Source organism: Apodemus sylvaticus, chromosome 18, assembly GCF_947179515.1.
Source record: "Apodemus sylvaticus chromosome 18, mApoSyl1.1, whole genome shotgun sequence".
Lineage (NCBI taxonomy): Eukaryota > Metazoa > Chordata > Mammalia > Rodentia > Muridae > Apodemus > Apodemus sylvaticus.
Genome location: NC_067489.1, coordinates 52,121,719 through 52,143,632, shown reverse-complemented (window position 1 = coordinate 52,143,632; position 21,914 = coordinate 52,121,719).

Genomic DNA, 21,914 nt, shown 5'->3' with positions numbered 1-21,914 from the left:
AAGATTGTTTTGGGAATAGGCATCCAATTTAAACTTGTGTGTGTTGCTTTTGATTCTTATGCTACTTTCTTTTTTTTTTTTGGAAAATTATTCTAATATTTTTATTTTCTATATTCTTTGTTTACATTCCAAATGATTTCCCCTTTCTCTAGAATATTTTCTCTATCCTTTAGAATTAATTTATTGCAGAGATATAAAGAGATATAAAGATTTTTTTCCCTTAATTTAAAATATTCCAAATTGCTTCCTCCAACTCTAGCACTTTCTGCTTGTTTGTACTTACATTTAAAGTCTTTTTTTCTCTTTTAACTCTTTTTTTATTCAATATATTTTTTATTTACATTTCAAATGATTTCCCCTTTTCTAGCCCCCCACTCCCCGAAAGTCCCATAAGCCCCCTTCTCTCCCCCTGTCCTCCCACCCACCCCTTCCCACTTCCCCGTTCTGGTTTTGCCAAATACTGCTTCACTGAGTCTTTCCAGAACAAGGGGCCACTCCTCCTTTCTTCTTGTACCTCATTTGATGTGTGGATTATGTTTTGGGTATTCCAGTTTTCTAGGCTAATATCCACTTATTAGTGAGTGCATACCATGATTCACCTTTTGAGTCTGGGTTACCTCACTTAGTATGATGTTCTCTAGCTCCATCCATTTGCCTAATTCAAATAAATATATTGGCAGAAAATTCTTACATTATTTTATAGTTAGATATATAATAACAGTACCCTCTACAATGCCAAAAATGGCCTCTTTGTGTGACCACTCCTTAATAAAAAGGCACTGATCCCCTTTCCAGATAGCAATTTATGAGTAGCAGTTTAAAAGCATCCTTTCCTTCAGTGTCTTTTACACGTACATTTCTCATACTGATTGTTGAACAACTTATCTATAATACTTTTTGGAGTCTGAATGTCACTTCCCAAGTGAGACAATATTTGAATAAAAAGTAAAAATCCGATAGGAATTTCTTTTGTTTCCATGTTCTGTTAACATTCAATTGATCTGTCTGCGGTGGTGATGATCTTCTCTCGTTTTCATGACTTAAGGGCTCTGCTTTCGTGATTTATGTGTGCCAGCATCTTCACATCTGTCCTTGGCGGTGTGCACACTCTTCCTGCTGTTGTCGCCATCTATTACCTCCTTAATTCACTCAGAACACTTTATAGAACTCATTTATTTCTTCGTTTACTCTCATTTTTTCTGCCTCATTGGGACAATTAGTTATTGCCTACATAATTACGCTTTCAGGGCTTTCAAACACCCTTGCTTTGCCATTCTTCCGAGAAAGCCAGGATTATAGAATCAAACTCTTGACTTGTGCTTGCAGTTTTCCTCAAAGAATAATGTGAAGTACTTACATGTTTGTTCCTCATAATTTTCCCATTGCAAATTTACCTCTTCCTTTGGTTGGAATTAATTCTTGTGCTACATCACCAGGCATCTAACTTCAACCCAGTGTAAATATCAGCAAGGTCAAACCTTGACAGATGTTCCATTTTGGGTTAATGACTCTGTCAGATTTTGGGCAAGGATGCATTTGTGATAACTCCTGCTTACTGATTCCGTGTCAGCCCCATGGTCTGCTTCTTCTTTCTCTTGGATTTATCCAAATGGACAGGCAGATTTAGGATTCTCCCACGACACCCACACTATTCTAATGAATCTATAATAATTACTATTTTTCATGGCTGTATCAAAATATCCCATAGAAGAAAGACAGAAAGGAAGAGTGTTTTAGTTTGCCCCAGTTTCAGAACAGAGTCCACCCCATGGGCAGAAGGCATGATGGTGGCTGTAGCAGCCCAGACACCCAACTCTGCCAGACCAGGAGTACAAAGCAACAGTTCTTCATATCGTGGAAGATCAGGAGACAGAAAACCTCCAGTGTGGCACAGAAACAGATACCGGTCTAAAATCCTGTCCCTACAATCCAGTGCCTTTGGCTACAGTTTTTACAAATTCTACAACCTCCCAAAAGAGTATTAGCAGTCAGAGACTCAGCATTCAAATATGGGCTTTCAGGGCACATTTTACACTTCAACCCCAACAGGCATCTTCTGTATCTGTTTTTCTCCCCATTTCTCTTTTCTTCACTCCTCTTTTCTGCTTTCTTCATGAAGTTCTGCACTCTTAAAACCATTAAGTATATTTTACTGCAGTAAGATTATATTAGACATTGCCAGTACATTGCTGATGAGACATGATTAACTCTACAATTTGACTAGAAAGCCAATTCGGTCATATATACATTATCTATCTATCTATCTATCTATCTATCTATCTATCTATCTATCTATCTATCTATCTATCTATCTATCTATCTGCCTATCTATCTATCTATCTATCTATCTATCTATCTATCTATCTATCTATCTATCTGTCTATCTGCCTATCTATCTATCTATCTATCTATCTATCTATCTATCTATCTATCTTTCTGACAGAGAAAGAGCTTCAGTTAAAATTGATAGTATATTTCACTTGCAAATGTATATAAAGAAAGCTAAGACAGTATTTCTGTCATAATCACATTTATAATAATAATATTGTAAGAAATACTTCATAATAAAATTTGAATTTCTTAGTGTCCAACAGATGACATTCTATTATATAGTTAAAATTATATGTTTATTTTGCCTTGATAGGAGGAAATGAAGGGCACTTAGCCCTTTGACTTTTAGTTGGTTGTATTCCCTGTGAGTTCGGTTGTACAGGAATAACTTTTTGCCCATTTCCTAAAATATAGAGCATAATTTTTAATACTCACTCTATTTCATTCCTATCTTGGAGTTTCAGGAATGAAAACTTCCAGAGCAAAAGCAACATTTAGTTACACTTCATTTTTCTGAAAGAATTAAGATACACAACTAGTCAGGAAGTGGAAGACAGGTTGACAATGTTCCAATATTCGTGATGACCAGGATGCACACATGGATTTCCCCGAAGAGTATCATGTGAATATAAGGCTATAGAAGATTGGTCATTTTAAGAATTTACAATTGTCACCAAGAAAGACTACTTTTTTTTCTAATTTTATTATAGCTTCATTTTCATTGTCTTAGACACCAAAGACACTCACAGGGTCCCTTGTGCTTGAGTCTGTTACTGGATGGCAAAAGAGCTTTGCAAACCAGTGTTCTAAGCTGGTTTTCATCAAATTTTGCAGGACAGTAAAGGGATTCCATAGATAGCTCCTTTCCCTGGTGACATCTCATCTCTGACAGACCTGTACATTGAAGGGCTGTGGACTTTCAGTTTCTTGATCTCAAACACTGTTTCTCCACTCTTACTCAGTTATCCACATGCAATTACATCATATCTGAGGGTTTATTACGCATATCTCCATCACCCTCATCCTCTACCATCAACTATCTCCTCTGGATACCCTATCTTATTTTTGTCCTCCTTTCGTTTCTCTAGATATCAAAGATACTAGCCTCTCTTGTCATTAAACTAATCTGACCCTATTGTGTTCTCAGTGACCTCTTTAAAAACATTTAGCCTTTTCTAAATTATATTCTCTGGATACTGTGTCTCCACTTTTGAGACGTGGTCTTGCTGTATAGTTCAAGCTAGCCCCCAGTCTTTCAATTCTTCTGCCTCAGTCCTCTGTTGGTGGGATTATAGGCATGAGCAACCACACCCAGCTCTCTGAACATTATGATAATTAAGGAAGAGAGCATGCTGGAAGAAAGTACATAATCGTGACTAAATTGTAAAATATTAATGATAATTAACCCCATGTGTACTCAGGGTTTCCAGGAAGTTTTTTCTTCATTCCTCTTTTTCCATTACTTTCCGTCATTGTTACACTATGTTTCTCAATCCCTCCAACTTTTCTCTTGTGCGTTTCCTTTGATGATCTTGTTCCCCCATTCCATGAAGCACGTCTACATGTTCTTATTATTGCTTATGCCTGTCCATCACCACGACTGGACTATTACTTTAGCAGCCCTAGTGTTACATACTGTTCCCCATCCGCTGCTGTCTGCACTATGATCAGTACTCTGAAACTGCTTCTTGTTTCTCTATGACCCACTTTCCTTTGCAACCATCTTCTTATGCCTTGATGCCACAAACCCATCTACTCAGTACTCCTAATTCCCTGCCTTCTTAGCACAAAAACTCTTTACAAGTCTTCACCAAACTCAAACGGTCTTTTTCCTTAGTTTTTCTCTCTTGAACTAACTACAACTTCAACAAGGGTCTTGGCCCTCCATCACGGAAGGGATCATGCTAAAGTCATCACAGACTTGTGGACTGCCACTTATGTGACCGGTATTTTTGTCTGCTTATTTGGTTCCTTCTTATTTTGTTTTGCTTTTCCACCTTAATCTTCAAGCTAAATTTGACAGATTTTTAGGCCCTTTCTCAATGTATTCTTTCAGTTGTTTTCTAGAACATGTCTTTCTCTCAGTGTTCCTCATTTCTATCACTACCAATTTTCTGTCAGTCTTCCCAGCTCTTTGATCCTTTCCAACATTCTGGGCATCCCTGGGTATACTGTCTTATTGTTTTCTCCTGCTATTTTTACTTCTTAGGTCAACTCACCCTTCAAAGGCCAACTCTCCAGCCTCTGCTGAACTTAAACATCACTCAGCCAACTTTCTACATGACAGTAACCTAAGTAGTTAATAGCAATTCTAACTTTAATATATCCAAAAGGGAACTTTTGATTTACTCCTTCACTCACTACTTGAATCTGATATACCTTCCCTTTCCTCCTCTTATTGAAGGCATATCCATCTTCCCGTTCATCAGGTCAGAATTCTCAGAGTTATTTTTGACTCTCCTCACTTCCGACTGCCAAACTAACAGGAAATTCTGGCAGTTCTTCCTTTGACATATGCATTGAAGAGTCTGACTACCCTTTATTATTTCCACTACTGCGGCTCTTTCCCAGCTCGCCATAAATTCTCATTGGGACGTTTGCAATTGTTTTTCTTATCACTGCATCTGACCTTGCTTTTCATGCTGCGTTGTTCACACATAATCACGACACTGCTTTGCAAAGAAGACTTTGGTTTCGAGGCTTTGCATCTCAGGCAGGTGAACACTGCTTGACTTCAGTTCCCACTACTCATTGTTTTGCTTTATTTCTTCACCCAATCGTGCCTTGGTGCTGTGCTTTGGTTGGTCTACCAAACAAGGTACCTCATGGCCTTGCCTTATTTCACTGTTCAGAGCTCCTTTGAATGAACATTTTAATTTTATTTCATTTTGCTTATTTCCCATCTTGCCCTGGCTAGTTTTTATGTCCAACTTGACTCAAGGTAGAGTCATCTGAAAGGAGAAAACCTCAATTGAGAAAATGCTTCCATAGGGCATTTTTTAAATTAGTGGTTGATGAGGGAGGACTTAGCCCAATGTGACTGATACCATGCCTATGCTAGTGGTCTTGTCTTCTGTAAGAAGCAGGCTAAGCGAACCATGGAGAATAAGGTAGTAAGTAGCACTCTTCCTTTGCCTCTGTATCAGCACCTACCTCCAGACTACTGTCCTTTTTGAGTTCCTGTCCTGATTTCCTTTGATGGTAAACTGTGAGATGAAAATGTAAATCAAATAAACCCAATTTGATATTTGGTTGTAGTGTTTCATTGCAGCAATAGAAACCACAACTAAGATATCACATCATATTTAGCACTTAAAAAATCAGGTATCCATTTATTTATATATCTTTTTTGCCCCCCAAAATGTAAGCTTCACAGGGTAAGTTATATTCTCTCACTGTAATATTTATAGAGCCTATGAACTTGCAAGGCAATAGTTAATCCTAACAATTTAAAATGAATGTCCACAATCCTATAGAAGTGACATGACCTGTGGGCTGTCATTTATGGATGAAATCCTTATCTGTTCCTGTACTAGCTCCAAAATAATTGATACAACATTCTAGTAAGTTTATTAAGAAGCTTAAGCACTATGACTCGTTGAATATTAAGCCTCTAAGCTATCTAATTCTTAGCTAAAGGTCCTATATTACTTGCAGTTTGAGTCCCTCCCAATCTGGCTCTGGTCCATGTGTCTTCATGGCAAATCCCTTGGTGATCTGCTTGTCATGACGCCTCCTGAACCTTCATTCTCAATGCCACCTCTTCTCTTCCTTTCTCTTTCCCTTTGGGACCCCACCCTCCACCCCCGACACAATTAGAATCAGAGTCAAGGCTTCTCAGCCCAGTCATAGGCTTATCAGCTCTTTAGAAACCGACCAGAGATAATTGGTAAACATTCTTTATACAGCATTGATACAGGAGATGGTTCAGTAATCATGATAAGGCTAGTGTCTAGACTGTAACAAGAGCTCTGGGCAGAAGTCAGCACCTGAATATATAGACATCCCCCAACACTGACCCACATTTCATAACATGAAGACATTAAGATATTTTAGTTCCCCACTGATAGGTATCAAATCTAAAGTTTTAACCCTAACCCCATATGTATACAAGTAAATTTAAACTGAGTCAGCATATACATATTTGTATGTATAGATGCACTATACATACATATATATGTTTGCATGAATACATGTTTGTGTGTGTGTTATGGTAGTATTTATTAAAGAAGAAGAGCTCATGAGTCTGAGAGAGAGTGAGGGCCATTTGAAGAGTTGGAGAGAGGAGGAGGTATGGAAATAATATAAATACAGTACCCATATATGAAACATGAAGCTCATGCATGAGTCTCATGTAAATACAAACTATTAAAAAATATAATTGGTTTGTTGCCCTTTCATGTACTCTAAATTCTCACACCAACTAACTAAACTACGTTGCTTGTAAATTTTGTTTTAGAATTTAATTATTAAGCAAAGTCTGAGAAAGGTTTAGCAACATTTTAAAGGTCAATGAATTGATCAGAGATGAAGAAAAGGCCCAAAGTCAGGATATTCTTTAGTCACCTCACTAAAAAAGACTCTTTGAGATGTGGTATTTCTGTTTAGTGGTGGTGCGGTCTTTACATAAAGAATATAGCCTATTATGTAGGTAGGCAAGTCGGAAACAATCAATGCATTTATGAGGGTGTAAAATTAAATGTGATGTTCATTACCTTGGAATGCAACTGTCAGCTACTAGTTCCTCAATTTTACAAGATATGTAGAAAAGACACAGATGTTCTATTACCTATTCCACTTAATTTCCCCTTGCTTTCGTAGACATCATTAGCTTCTCCTCAGAATTATAGCCTGCATCTTGGGTAGGATGAGACAAGTGTAATTTCCTTTGAAAGCTTTCCTACTCATTTCCCAGGGAGATCAAAATATTGAGAATGTGAGTACTGAATATTTTAAACAGCTTTTTTCCCCTCATGGTAATTTTTTCAATGTATTACAAATTTTCAGTGAACTTGATTTGGTCTGATGATCTGCATTCTAGATCTGGGTTTGCCTTCGTTAGTTGAATGACCATTGGAATAATTCATAAATCCACAAGAGTCCTTTCTGTTCACTTCCAAAAAGTTGGCAAAGTCACACCACCTCTCAGAATAGGGGACAGTTAACTGTTTCAACATATAAAATAGTTTTGCAAATAATAAAACACCATTGAATCTTAACAATCCAAGTTATTAACATATTAACTATTTGGATGGTGATGATAGGAAAAAAATTCACCAGCTATAAAAACTGATAGGGACTTTTCTATTTTTTCACTTTCTAACTAAGAAACCTGAAGCTGAAGAAATAGGCTCTCTCCAGGAGAAGGACTGACAAGCTTGTCTTATACAGTGTTTTATGGTAAAGACAGACGGTCATCTAACTTACATATTTCCACTGGTATTAGTAGCTTTTTATATTTTAAGACATTGAAAAATTAATAAAAGAATATTTTATGACATGAAAAATTATTTCAAAACCAAAATTCAGTGTCCATAATAGAAATATTATTTGAGTGCTGCTATTCTTTCTCTGTATCTCTCACTGTGGACATCAGTGGCACAGCTGGGCTCTTGTGAAACAGATAATGAAATTATTCTTTAACCTCAGAGCTAAGAAGGTGGAAAAAGGAGACTGAGCTGGCATTGTTTCAGTGGTGTTTTGTTTTTTTTCTTTCTTTCTTTCTTTCTTTCTTTCTTTCTTTCTTTCTTTCTTTCTTTCTTTCTTTCTTTCTTTCTTTCTTTTTTTAGAAATTATTCATTCTTTCTTCATTTCTTTCACAAGTGAAGAGTGATAGTCTATATTTACTCTTAAAAATATTTTGCTTTGTGTAGGTTTTGTGAAGAATGATATTTGTTCTGGGAACTGTGTTGAACAATAATGTAACTAATTTAGCTAACTGAAATGACTAATACTGTAAGCATGATAACTATATCCACTACCTTTCTGAAGATGGTTTTTGCGCTAAATCCATTCCTCCCAATTTCCTATCACTATAAACAACATACCATTAGGGTGATTCTTGTAAGTTTTGCCTGTGAATATATGCATTCTTAGATTTCTAAGTTGTGGGTTGAAATAAGAAAATACAGTGGAACTCCTCGGTGCTGTCTGATGGCCTATTATTAGAGATGAGCATTCCTGGTATTTTTAGAGAACTGGTAAACAAACCTTGAAGTGTTTGACAATTTTAGGAATTAGGAAAAAATTCTAGTAATTGCTGCCAAACAGCCAGCTCTGATACCCAGACATGTCTGATGAAACTGTTGTAGTATTCATACTATGACACAAAAGGGCTTCAGTCCTTGAAAGGCAAGTGAATATGTTTCATTATTTGTGCAAGTGTTAGGTACAATTAAAGCAATATCTCATGTCATTATGTGTCCCCTTTATTGCACAATAGATTACCTAGTCTCAGTTAATGAAGGCCGCTGTGTGGTCATAATGTTATATAAGTCCCCACAGTACTTTCACTCAATCACATCACAAGATCCTAAGAATTCTTCAGTCACACACTCTAGATGGATAACCTTGTTTTCCCTGAAATTACACAGTTTGTTTCTAAGAACATTCTGTAATCTTTTCAATCAATTAAATTCTTTCAAATATGAGATCTCTTTGCTTAAGTGTTGCTATTGTAATATATTGGAGCAATATATTATAGTATGTAAGAGCAAAGAAATGCATATTTAAACAAACATTTTTCTGATTCTTTGTGAATTTCACATCATACATATCGATCTCTCAGTATTCTCCCTCTGCCCTTGCAACCTACTCTTAAAAGAAAATACAAATATGCCCACACATACACACAACCCCCCCAAAATCCTGAAAAACCCCAAACCAAAAATACCCAACTAACCAACCAACCAACCAACCAAGCAACCAACCAACCAACCAACCAACAAACCAACTAACAAACATCTTGCAGTGGAAGCTACAATATGTCCCAGTATCACACAGTATGTACTTTGCCCAAACAGCCTCTTTGTGAGTGTTCACTATTAAGAGTCACTGGTCTGGTTGAAGTCCTCTAACTTCTGCTACACCATCTACACTGAATGCTTACCAGGACTCCTATTTTTGCCCTGTGTCATGGAGATCCCGCAGCTTTAGTTCTGTAGGAACAGCTCTCTAGATTTCCCTGGGTTAGTATGTTGGGGCCATCTCTCCTAAGAAATGCATACTCAAAGAAACTTTCTCATTTTGAGAGTACTTTTGCAATGAAGAGTTTGGTAAAGAATAGTTTGTGGGCCACAGAGATAGCTGTGATGGTTTGAATGAGAATTAACTCCATGGTCCCTAGTTTGAAGACTGTTTGGGAAGGATTAGGAAGGAGGTGTGACTTTTCAGTAGAAGGAGGCACTGAGGGTAAGCTTTGAAGTTTCAAAAGCCCCCTGCCATCCTTAATGTATTCTTTACCCATCTTTGTGAAATTAAATGTGAGCTTTCAGCCCTTTCTGTCACCATACCCTTGTAATACCATACATTTCCTCTATCACAATGGATTTTAACTCCCTGGAACCATAAGCACCACTGTTACTTTTTTTTTTTTTATAAGTTGCCTTGGTTATGATGTTTTACCACATTAATAGGAATATAGCTAAAACAATGGCTCATCTCAAAAATACCTGCTGTGAGGCTAAAAATCCTGAGTTTGGATCTTATTACCCACATGGCTATATCCGCTATAGTCACAGAAGTTTTGGGTCTGAGAACAGTGATACTGATGGATTCCTAAAATTTATTGCCAGTCAGTCTTGCCAGCAGAATGAGCTACAGGTTTAGTAAGGAATCTTGTTTAAGACATAATAATCCCAAGCAACAAAAATAAAACCTGGCCACACAGTCTTTATCATATCTTTGAACAATGTAAATTGTTCATGTTAATGAACAATGAACCATTGTTCATTGAGGTGAAAGCACATTTTCAAAATATTTAAAATGATTGACTTATAGTGAAAATTTAAGTTGAAACAACAAAATGTAAATCTGAGCTGTTTACACATTCTGGAATCTATAACTAATTCTATGTTTCAAGAATAGAGTTATGAGTCTGGGAAATGGATTAGAGGGGATATAAGAATGGGAGAGGAGAGAGAGAGAGAGAGAGAGAGAGAGAGAGAGAGAGAGAGAGAGAGAGAGAGAGAGAGAGAGAAAGAGAGAATAATATATATACATGAAATTGTCAAATAACAAAATTAATCAACACAACATAATAATAATAATGAAGACGTGTTGAAATCCTACTATTGTAGAACAATGTCTAAGAATGATGATACAGGTCACTTGTGGCTTTAGACTTGCCTTGGATGTTCTGCATAGAGAATTCCAGGGCCACATGAGCCATTTACTGTTGGCTTGCAAAGCAAGTGAAGTAAAATAACCATTGTGGGTAATCAACAGGCAAACAGAGAAGCGGATTTGACGGATGCTTCTAGTAGCCAATTCTAGCACTCTGGAAAGCATTAGAGATACCATAGTGTTCAGCTTTGGAAAATTCCAGGCAAAGAGTACAAGGCTCCTTAGGGGTAGCCTGCGGCAATAGTTACATGAATAGTAGCTGATACTGGACTACAGTGGCTAGTATTTACTTGGAAGTATCTTTAGAGTTTGTCCTCAATGAACAAATACTTAAAGAATGCTCTGGGTTTCATATTTCTCTTTTAGTTTCTTGTTGGAACAACTTCCCTCAATGATGCCCTATCTTCTAGTGGTCCCAACTCCTTAAAAGTCATTTCAAGGCAGGGGCCAAGTATTTGGATGCATGAACCAACATGGGGTGTTTCACACCCAAACAATAGCTCCGTTCTTCATTTCACAGCTCAGAGTCACATTTAAAGTGAAAAGTCAGTTCCTAATATCGATTTGTCTAAAACCATGTATCAACTTCCTGTCTCATTACGTTTACCTCATATTATAAAGCTTAATACATTTTGACGACTTGCCTTTTCTCCTGACACTTTCTGCTTGCTGGTCCCATCACACAGCTCAGACTGCAGACCCTTGTCATGCCAAGCAGACTCTTGCATTAGAGAGCTTAATCTTGGTTGTTTTTGGGTCTTGGGATACTGTTGCTTTATTACGGCCTTATCTTCTGCCACCTTCGAGCCTATTCAGATGCCATACCAGACAGTTTCTGGTAGCTTTGGTAATGATGAGTCTCAAGTGATAACAAGCACCAGTGACATTCCAACAGCAACGATGCGTGTGAGACATGGACGTCATCCAATCTGAACAGACTTGTTTGTTCTTCACACTTGGGCTCCTCAACTTGTCTTCTTTTCAGCTAACAGGTCAGCTAGGCTCTTCCTGTTTATCTTGGATAGTGAGACTCTTAAGTCTAAGAGTCATGTGGCTTTCAGCTGATCTATGGTCTTGCCTAGGATAATTAGGGCTAGTAGCTTTTAATCTTCTGTGAGCCCTGGTATAGCTTTGTTTGTGAGCGAAGAATGAGTTGTGTGATATTTTAAGCAGATCTTTCTCGAGCTTCTGCTCATCTTTTAATTTCTTACTGGCAAAAACAACAGTGATCAGAAAAAGAAAAGCACACAACAAAGCCAGCCATGTGGGAATGACCGGGGAAAACAGATCATGCTTTTCCCAGTCAACTGCTGGGAAAATTGATCTTGCTGTTTAGTAAAAGGTATTGCAAAGGCACATGGTAAAAGGGTTGGATAATGGAGGGATGAAGAATTATACCAGTGAGACAATCCATCAACCACAGCATCTTATCAGTGAGCTTTTCCTGGACACCCAATATAAAAAAGCAACCTCTTTCCCTGACTCACTTTTTATCACTCCAGTACAGCTTTGTTTTTATATCTGTGTCTGGCATTGTATAGATCTTGGTCATGGTTTAATCTGGGAAACAGAGACACTGGGAGATATAAATCGCATGTAATTACCTGCTTGTGGGGGCTGACTAGGCAAGTCAGAACTCTTCTGGAAAGGCTTCTAGTAAGGACTCTCGGGCAGGAGATAAGGCTGTTTTATTTCTGCTTTCTCAGAGAAGAACCAGCACTTCTCTTATGCCTTTCATCAGATGGAATCAGGTCCACCAAGATTATGTAGGCCTTGTGTTTTATTCAGTTAACGAATACATGTATGTATTTAGCATATGCATACTTTACGAAAAACATCTTCACAATACATGGAATTAAAGTTTAAGTCACTAGTCAGGGGCTATAACTTAGTCAAGCTGACACTTAAAGCTGACCATCCGAGGATCCATAACGTTTCTGTTTGTTTTCCCACAGAAAGGGTGCTCACAGGACATGACCTGAGGCTTTTCTAGAAATCTTTACTATTCTAGAACTTGGAGTACTTCTGGAACAAACTGACTCTAAAGAAAGTCTTGGCAAGTGTCTTTAGTTGAGCTGGTGGTATGGACTAAAAGTACCTGTCACTTATTTTTCAGTTTAATTTTATTACTTTCAAATAAACAGAAGAGGTGATAAACATTATTGTGGCATTTTCTAACAGAGTGCTTTTACAGATTCCCCTTTGTCATAATCCCTTCCATCTTCCTGGGCCTGACTTGTAGGTTACCTACCAATCTCTTTCCCCTTTTATGTCTCATGGAGCCTTGAGTGATCCTCTGTCCCTCCTACTTTATTCTTTCTTGGTCTTTCTAGTTTTTCTTATCTTTTCTCACCAAACTCAGGACTCATGTTGATTCCCTACTGTTGGGTATGGTATGGTTTAGTCCCTGGAGTCTCTCTCCAGGGCAGCATACACGTTAGGTAGGCATTCATACTGTCACTTTCTCTATAGTACAATTTATTTAATGTACATCTCATCCTGACATTTTAACTCTCTGAAAACTATTCACAACTGAAATACTCAGTGTGCTGTGATAAATGCATAAGTCTCAGATATAAATACTTTTCATCTGGTAGTTACTAATCACTTTGTTAACTTTTCAAGTGTGTATCAGCTTTCCCCAATGGATGGAATTATACATTTCTCCTAAACATATATTCATTCAGTTAACTACCAAATTCCTCCCTCCTCTTATTGCTCCTCAGCCTCCTTTGGTTGGTGGCATTGCTGTCACTTCCACCCAGCAAACAGCGCACTTGATTTTATGCTTTGACTCTTTTCCCTATTCATTCCACGACAGACTTCTTTTTCTTCAGTTCTCACAGTTGGGTATGTGACTATTATAAATGAGAGCTTCTGATGTCAAATATTTGCATCCTTCCTGGCTCTTCATACACTCAACTTATGTTATATTATTTATATCTTATGTCTCCTTTATTACACCCTTCCTACCAGTGAGGTGAAAAGACATGACAGTTTCTACCCTCTGACCTTCTGGGTCACTTCTTTGAAGAAATGTTTACCCAGGATATTTTCCCATTTTAATCAGGTAATTTATATTTTGGTATTGAGTTTCATGCACTCTTTATGTTTGGAATGCTGACCATTTTTTAAAAATTTTATTTGTAAATGTTGTCTTTTGATTTTGTTTTATACCTGTATAGAAACTCTTTCATTGGACCTAATATCACAGGTTATTTTTCCATTTGTTACCTGAGATTTTTTTTTGTGAAATCTAAAAGCTGTGGCTGAACTCGGTGTCAAGGAATTGGTCCTCTACTTTCACTGGCTATGAATAAATGTTGAAAGAATATAAGAGTGGTTGTACCAATTTGCAACCCCACCAGCAGTGGAGGAGTGTTCCTCTTTCTCCACACCCTCTCCAACACCTGCTGTCTCCTGAATTTTTAATCTTAGCCATTCTGACTGGTGTAAGATGAAATCTTAGGGTTGTTTTGATTTGCATTTCCCTAATGACTAATGAAGTTGACCATTTTTTAAGATGCTTCTCTGCCATCCGAAGTTCTTCAGGTGAGAATTCTTTGTTTAACTCTGTACCCCATTTTTTAATAGGGTTGTTCGGGTTTTCTGGAGTCTAACTTCTTGAGTTCTTTATATATATTGGATATTAGCCCTCTATCTGATGTAGGATTGGTGAAGATCTTTTCCCAATTTGTTGGTTGCCGATCTGTCCTCTTGATGGTGTCCTTTGCCTTACAGAAACTCTGTAACCTTATGAGGTCCCATTTGTCAATTCTTGCTCTTAGAGCATACGCTATTGGTGTTCTGTTCAGAAACTTTCTCCCTGTACCGATGTCCTCAAGGGTCTTCCCCAGTTTCTTTTCTATTAGCTTCAGAGTGTCTGGCTTTATGTGGAGGTCCTTGATCCATTTGGATTTGAGCTTAGTACAAGGAGACAAGGATGGATCAATTCACATTCTTCTGCATGCTGACCTCCAGTTGAACCAGCAGTCTGGCGGTTCCTCCGAAAACTGGGCACCTCACTTCCAGAAGATCCTGCTATACCACTCCTGGGCATATATCCAGAGGATTCCCCACCATGTAATAAGGATACATGCTCTACTATGTTCATAGCAGCCCTATTTATAATTGCCAGATGCTGGAAAGAACCCAGGTATCCCTCAACAGAAGAGTGGATGCAAAAAATGTGGTATCTCTACACAATGGAGTACTATTCAGCCATTAGAAACAATGAATTCATGAAATTCTTAGGCAAATGGATGGAGCTAGAGAACATCATACTAAGTGAGGTAACCCAGACTCAAAAGGTGAATCATGGTATGCACTCACTAATAAGTGGTTATTAACCTAGAAAACTGGAATACCCAAAACATAATCCACACATCAAATGAGATACAAGAAGAAAGGAGGAGTGGCCCCTGGTTCTGGAAAGACTCAGTGAAACAGTATTCGGCAAAACCAGAACGGGGAAGTGGGAAGGGGTGGGAGGGAGGACAGGGGAAGAGAAGGGACTATCGGGGAGTGGGGGGGCTAGAAAAGGGGAAATCATTTGAAATGTAAATAAATTATATCGAAAAAAAAATAAAAAAAATAAAAATAAAATAAAAAAAAAAAGAAAGAATATAAGAAAATCAAGCCTGGAAGCAGAGCAGTGAGTGCTTCTTTTTTCTTGTTGTTCTTGTTTTCCTTCCCTCGCCCCACCTCCCACCCCTGTCTTTCTCTGAAGAGGTTTCACTCAAGCTCAGAAAAACATGGTGATCTCTCTGTAGCCTAGCCTGTCTTTGAGCTCTTGACTGCCATTCCTGGTTAAGATTTTTTTTTAAACCGTTGTATTATCCCCTTACCTGTATTATTTCCTCCTCTCTTAGAAACCTCCTACACCTTCCCCCTCTTTCTATGAGGGTGTTCCCCACCCACCCACCTACTTCCACCTCCCTCCCCTCAATTCCACTACACTGGGGCATCTATTGAACATTCATAGGACCAGTGACATCTCCTCCTAATGATGCCAAACAAGGTGTCATCTGCTACATATGCAGCCAGAGCCATGTGTGCTCCTTGGTTGGTGGCTTAGTCCCTGGAAGCTCTGGGGGGTCTGGTTGGTTGATATTGTTGTTCTTCCTATGGGGTTGCGAACCCCTTTAGCTCCTTCAGTCCATTCTCTAACTCCTCCATTGGGGACTCCACACTCAGTGCAATGGTTGGCTGCAAGCATCCAACTCTGTATTCGTAAGGCTCTGGCAGGGCCTCTCAGGAGACAGTTATATCAGGCTGCTTTCAGCAAGCTTTCTTAGCATCCTCAATAGTATCAGAGTTTGGAGACTGTACCTTGGGTGAATCCCCAGGTGGGACAGTCTCTGGATGGCCTTTCCTTCAGTCTCTGCTCTGTACTTTGTCTCCATATTTGCTCCCATGAGTATTTTGTTCCCTTTTCTAAGAAGGATCAAAGCACCCACACTTTGGCATTCCTTCTTGAGGTTCATGTGGTCTGTGAATGGTGTCTTGGGTATCCCTAGCTTTTGGGCTAATATCCACTTATTAGTGTGTACATACCATGTTTGTTCTTTTGTGAATGGGTTACCTCACTCTGTATGCTATTTTCTATGTCCATCCATTTGCCTAAGACTTTCATGAATTGGTCATTTTTAATAGCTGAGTACTACTCCATTGTGCAAATGTACCACATTTTCTGTATCCATTCCTCTGTTGAAGCACATCTGGGTTCTTTCCAGCTTCTGGCTATTGTAAATAAGACTGCTATGAGCATAGTGGAGCATTTGTCCTTGTTATATGTTGGAGAATCTTTTGGGTATATGCCCAAGAATGGTATAGCTGGGCCTTAAGGCAGTACTATGTTCAATCTTCTCAGCAGATACCAGACTGATTTCCAGAGTGGTTGTACCAGCTTGCAATCCCACCAGCAATGGAGGAGTGTTCCTCTTTGTCCACATCCTTGCTAGCATCAAACAGAGTGTTTTGAAGAGTTATTTAAGGAGTAGTAATCAAACTGGATATATTTGGCCTTGGCTAAAATCAAGTGTAAGGATTTGTAGGAGAGTTACTTCTTGGTTTATAATATTTTAAGGCCTATATTTAACAACAACAAAAAATAACAACAAAACAATGGTAACATGGTAGTTTTAAAAAATGGAGTTAAAAAAGACCCAGAGAAATATGCTCTCAACAAAATTATATAAAAAGTAACTCCCCCAACCACAGCAAATGGATGGGTAGGACCAGATCCTATGGATGCATAGGAAGAACTTCTGTTCAGGACAGGAAGAGGAGAGTTCTGATAATCTTTTGAATCTACTTAATTTTGGGTAGAGGCTCTGTCTATCAGATAAGAGCCTTTTCTTTTGTTGCTTTCAGAATCTCCTTGAGACAAATTCTACTTTGTGGAAGAAGGAAAAAGATCATTATGGATTAATGAATAGCAATGAACAATCTACATTTTACAACCACTTAAAGTGAAAACGATTCTTAATTTCTCATTTCTAGAATCTTTAATGTAATTTGTTACTAATTATTTCACTGAAAAACTAAGCAACTTTATGCTTGCTGAGACACCAAGGAACATAGATGTGATTACTAAGGGTAATCACATTTTCCTAACAAAAATGTCAAATCCACACTAGCACTGTCTGAGAATCCTCTGAATTTTGGATACTGTTGACGTTTTATACTGGTAAAACAAATGTATGGAGTTATCATTTTTCCACTAATTAAAATGCCACTTTGACCAGACAATAGAACAATGTTTAATACCACTCTTCATAAAATTTATGAGGGCAGGTTAATCTCTAACTTTTGGCGTGTATATAATATAATCTTTGCTACAATTGTTTATTGTATCTGCATATAGTCATTAGGTGGATGTTAGATTTTCCTATTAGTTGAGGAGACATAGATGCTTCATTAAATTCAATTTAATTTGCCCTAGAATAGCAGTTCTCCACCTGTGAGTTGTGATCCCCTTTGGAGTTGAACAACTCTTTCGTAGGGGTCGCCTAAGAACCATCAGAAAACAGATATTTACATTAAGAGTCATAACAGCAGCCAAATTACAACGATAAAGTATCAACAAAAATAGTTTTATGGTTGGTGCTCACCACACATGAGGAACTGTACTAAAGGGTCGCAGCATTAAGGAGGTGAGCATCACTGTCTTAGAGCTTTAGAGTTGTTTAGTTTACAAGAACATACACACTTGTACATTTGAACTGGAGTAAACCTGTGCGGTTGATTTTCAGAATGCAGCTAAAGGATGATGGACTCTAACAAATGATAAGTTTGCATTTCCCACTTCAGGAAGTGTGCAATGCCATTTGTCGCAAGACATAAATCAAATATTTTGATTCTACTTGAAAGTAATTCTAAGTGAAATATTAATCATCACAAATCATATAGTAGAAAAATCTCTTTAGTTAATAGAAATGCCTATGACATTCATATTTAGGTCACAAACTAGGTTTGCAAAAGATTGTAGGAAAGAAGATCAGAACTATTTTTCACGATATTTCCCCAAGATGGACTCTGGAAATTAAGATACTTAAATTTATATCCAAAGGGCAGTTTTGCTTTTATTCTGGAAGATTTGCTGCTCCTTTTCCATCAAACTGAAAAGGTAACCAACCATCTTTTGTTTATAGCCTCATCTAGTGTGCTTTGTTCTGTCAAACAAAGACCATGCTCCCTTTGGAGACTACTTTGAAGTCAACCTAATTCCTTGTTTTCAAAAGGTTTGCTCTGTTGAGGCTATTGTGATGTTTGGATTTAACTAGGCAGTGAAAAGGAGCTGAAGAACTAAAGGGAATTTGTGTTAGAGGAAAGGAAACCTTGTTCTCAGACTAGCAGCTGCTTCAAAGCTTCCCCAAGAGCAGAATTCCAGGTCACACCCAGCCCTGAATGGATCACAATCTGTACTGCCTGGGTCCCCAGTATCTATATAGCCAGGAAAAGCTGACTGGTCAAATCTACTCATTCTAATCTAATCTAACAGCTCTCAAACAAACCATCTCCTTCACCTGCCAGGAAAACTAAACACAGACTAAAGGCTCTAGCAGTTTATCTTACTAGCTTGGCTTTAGGAAAAATAGGTTGGTTCCCCAAATTTTGCTGGCTGGCTGTGAAACAGTACTCTAGTATTCTGTGGTTTAGCTCTTGTGACTTACTTACTATTGTAATTTGTTCCTACCTTTATATGTTACTTGTTGAATATTTCATCCTTTGACTGGTTCTTGTTCTTTCTATATTCTTAGTTTCTACAATCTGTTTCTGAGCTAATATTTTAACACTTATAGTGAAGAACTCACTTTATTTTCCTTATCAATTGACCTGTACTGACCTGCTCCAGCAACTCTGTCAGACAATGATAGAGTTTGTAGTAGGATATGATGATTTTTTTGAATTTCCTCATTTTCTGTTGTTATATCTCCCCTTTCATTTCTAATTTTGTTAATTTGTATACTGTCTCTATGCCATTTGGTTAGTCTGGCTAAGGGCTTATCTATATTGTTAATTTTCTCAAAGAACCAGCTCCTGGTTTTGTTGATTCTTTGTATGGTTCTCTTTGTTTCTACTTGATTGACTTCAGCCCTGAGTTTGATGATTTCCTGTCTTCTACTCCTCCTGAGTGAATTAGTTTCCTGTTCCAGAACTTTCAGGTGTGCAGTTAAGCTGCTAGTGTATGGTCTCTCCAGTTTCTTTTTGGAGGCACTCAGGGCTATGAGTTTTCCTCTTAGCACTGCTTTCATTGTGTCCCATAGATTTGGGTATGTTGTGATTTCATTTTCATTAAATTCTAAAAAGTCTTTGATTTCTTTCTTTATTTCTTCTTTGGCTAAGGTATCATTGAGTAGAGTATTTATTGTTCAGTCTCCATGTGTATGTAGGCTTTCTGTTGTTTTTGTTGCTATTGAAGACCACTCTTTTTCCATAGTGATCTGATAGAAAGCATGGGATTAGTTCCATCTTCTTATATTTGTTGAGGTCTGTCATGTGACCAATTTTATATGATTGATTTTGGAGAAGGTACCATGAGGTGCTGAGAAAAAGATATATTCCTTTGCTTTAGGATGAAATGTCCTATCTGTTAAATCCAATTGGTCCAAAGCTTCAATTAGTTTCATTGTGTTCCTGTTTAATTTCTGTTTTCCAGATTGGTTCGTTGAGGATTGTGGAGTATTGAAGTCACCCACAATTATTATGTTAGGTGCAATGTGTGCTTTGAGCTTTAGTAAAGTTTCTTTTATGAATGAGGGCGCCCTTTCATTTGGAGCATAGATGTTCAGAATTGAGAGTTCTTCTAGGTGGATTTTTCCTTTGACCAGCAAGAAGTGCCCTTCCATGTCTCTTTTGATGACTTTATGGTGAAAGTCAATGTTATCTGATATTAGAAGGTCTACTCTGGCTTTTTTCCTGAGACCAGTTGCTTGTAAAGTTGTCTTCTCACCTTTTACTCTAAGCTAGTGTTTGTCTTTGACACTGGGGTGTGTTTGCTGTACGCAGCAAAATGTAGGATCCTGTTTCCTTATCTAGTCTGTTAGTCTATGTCTTTTTATTGGGGAATTGAGTCCATTGATGTTAAGAGATATTAAGAAATAGTGATTATTACTTCCTGTCATTTTTGACATTATTCTTATATTTTAGTGGTTATCTTGTTTTGGGTTTGATGAAAGAAGGTTACTATCTTGCTTTTTCCAGGGTATATTTTCCTTCCTTGTATTGGTGTTTTCCACCTATTATCCTTTGTAGGGCTGGGTTTGTGTAAAGATATTGTGTAAATTTGGTTTTGTCATGGAATATCTTGATTTCTCCATCTATGGTTATTGAGAGTTTTGCTGGGTATAGTAGTCTTGGCTGACATTTATGTTCTTTTAGAGTCTGCATAAGATCTGCCCAGGATTTTCTAGCTTTCATGGTCTCTGATGAGAAGTCTGGTATAATTCTGATACTTCTTCCTTTATTATGTTACTTGGCCTTTTTCTCTTACTGCCTTAAATATTCTTTCTTTGTTTAGTACATTTGGGGTTTTAATTATTATGTGATGGGAGGTATTTCTGTTCTGGTCCAGTCTGTTTGGAGTTCTGTAGGCTTCTTGTATATTCATAGGCATCTCTCTCTTTAGGTTAGGGAAGCTTTCTTCCATAATTTTGTTGAAGATATTTGCTGGACCTTTAAGTTTTAAATCTTCATTCTCATCTATACTCATAGTCCTTAGGTTTGGTCTTCTCATTGCGTCCTGGAAATCCTGGATGTTTTGGGCTACAAGCTTTTTGCATTTTGCATTTTCTTTGACTGTTGAGTCCATGGTTTCTATCGTATCTTCGGCATCTGAAATTCTTTCTTCCATTTCTTGTATTCTGTTGTTTATATTTGCATCTATGGCCCCTGATTTCTTCTCAAGGTTTTCTATCTCCAAAGTTGTCTCCCTTTGTGATTTCTTAGTTGTTTCTACTTCTGTTTTTAGATCCTGGATGATTTTGCTCAGTTCCTTCATTTGTTTGTTTTTGTTTTCCTTTAATTCTTTAAGAGATTTTTGTGTTTCCTCTTTCATGACTTCTGGTTGACTCAATTTTTCTGCATTTCTTTAAGTGATTTTTGCATTTCTTCTTTATTGGCTTCTATCTGTTGAACCATATTCTCCTGAATTTCTTTAAGTGATTTTTGTGTTTCCATTGTAAGGGCTTCTAACTTAATCATGTTCCCCTGTATTTCTTTAAGAGAGTTTTTTTTTTTGTGTGTGTGTGTTCCTTTAACAGCATCCTGACCAGTGATTTTAAATCCAAATCTTGTTTTTCTGGTGTGTTGGGGTATCCAGGACTGGCTGTTGTTGGATAATTGGGTTCAGATGCTGCCATATTGCTTTGATTTCTGTTAGTAACGTTCCTGCGTTTGCCTTTTGCCATCTGGTTATCTATGGAATTAGTTTGTCCTGCTGTCACTGACTGGTGCTTGGACCTCCTGTGGGCCTATAAGACTGTTTCCACACCCCTGGATTATTGGGTTTTCCCCTGGCACAGATTGCTGATGTGCTGCCCTCCTCTTGGGTACCCTTGGAGCCTTGGTGTGTCTTATCCAAAGCAATGCTATACTTGCATTGTCTCTGTGAACCTAGTGCTGCCTGTCAGCTCCATCAGGCAGCGAAGATGGCAGATGCTATGGGGACCTTTTCCAAGTGCTGATCACTCTGCAGGACAAACAATACCTGACAGTTTTGGGACACAGACGGCCCG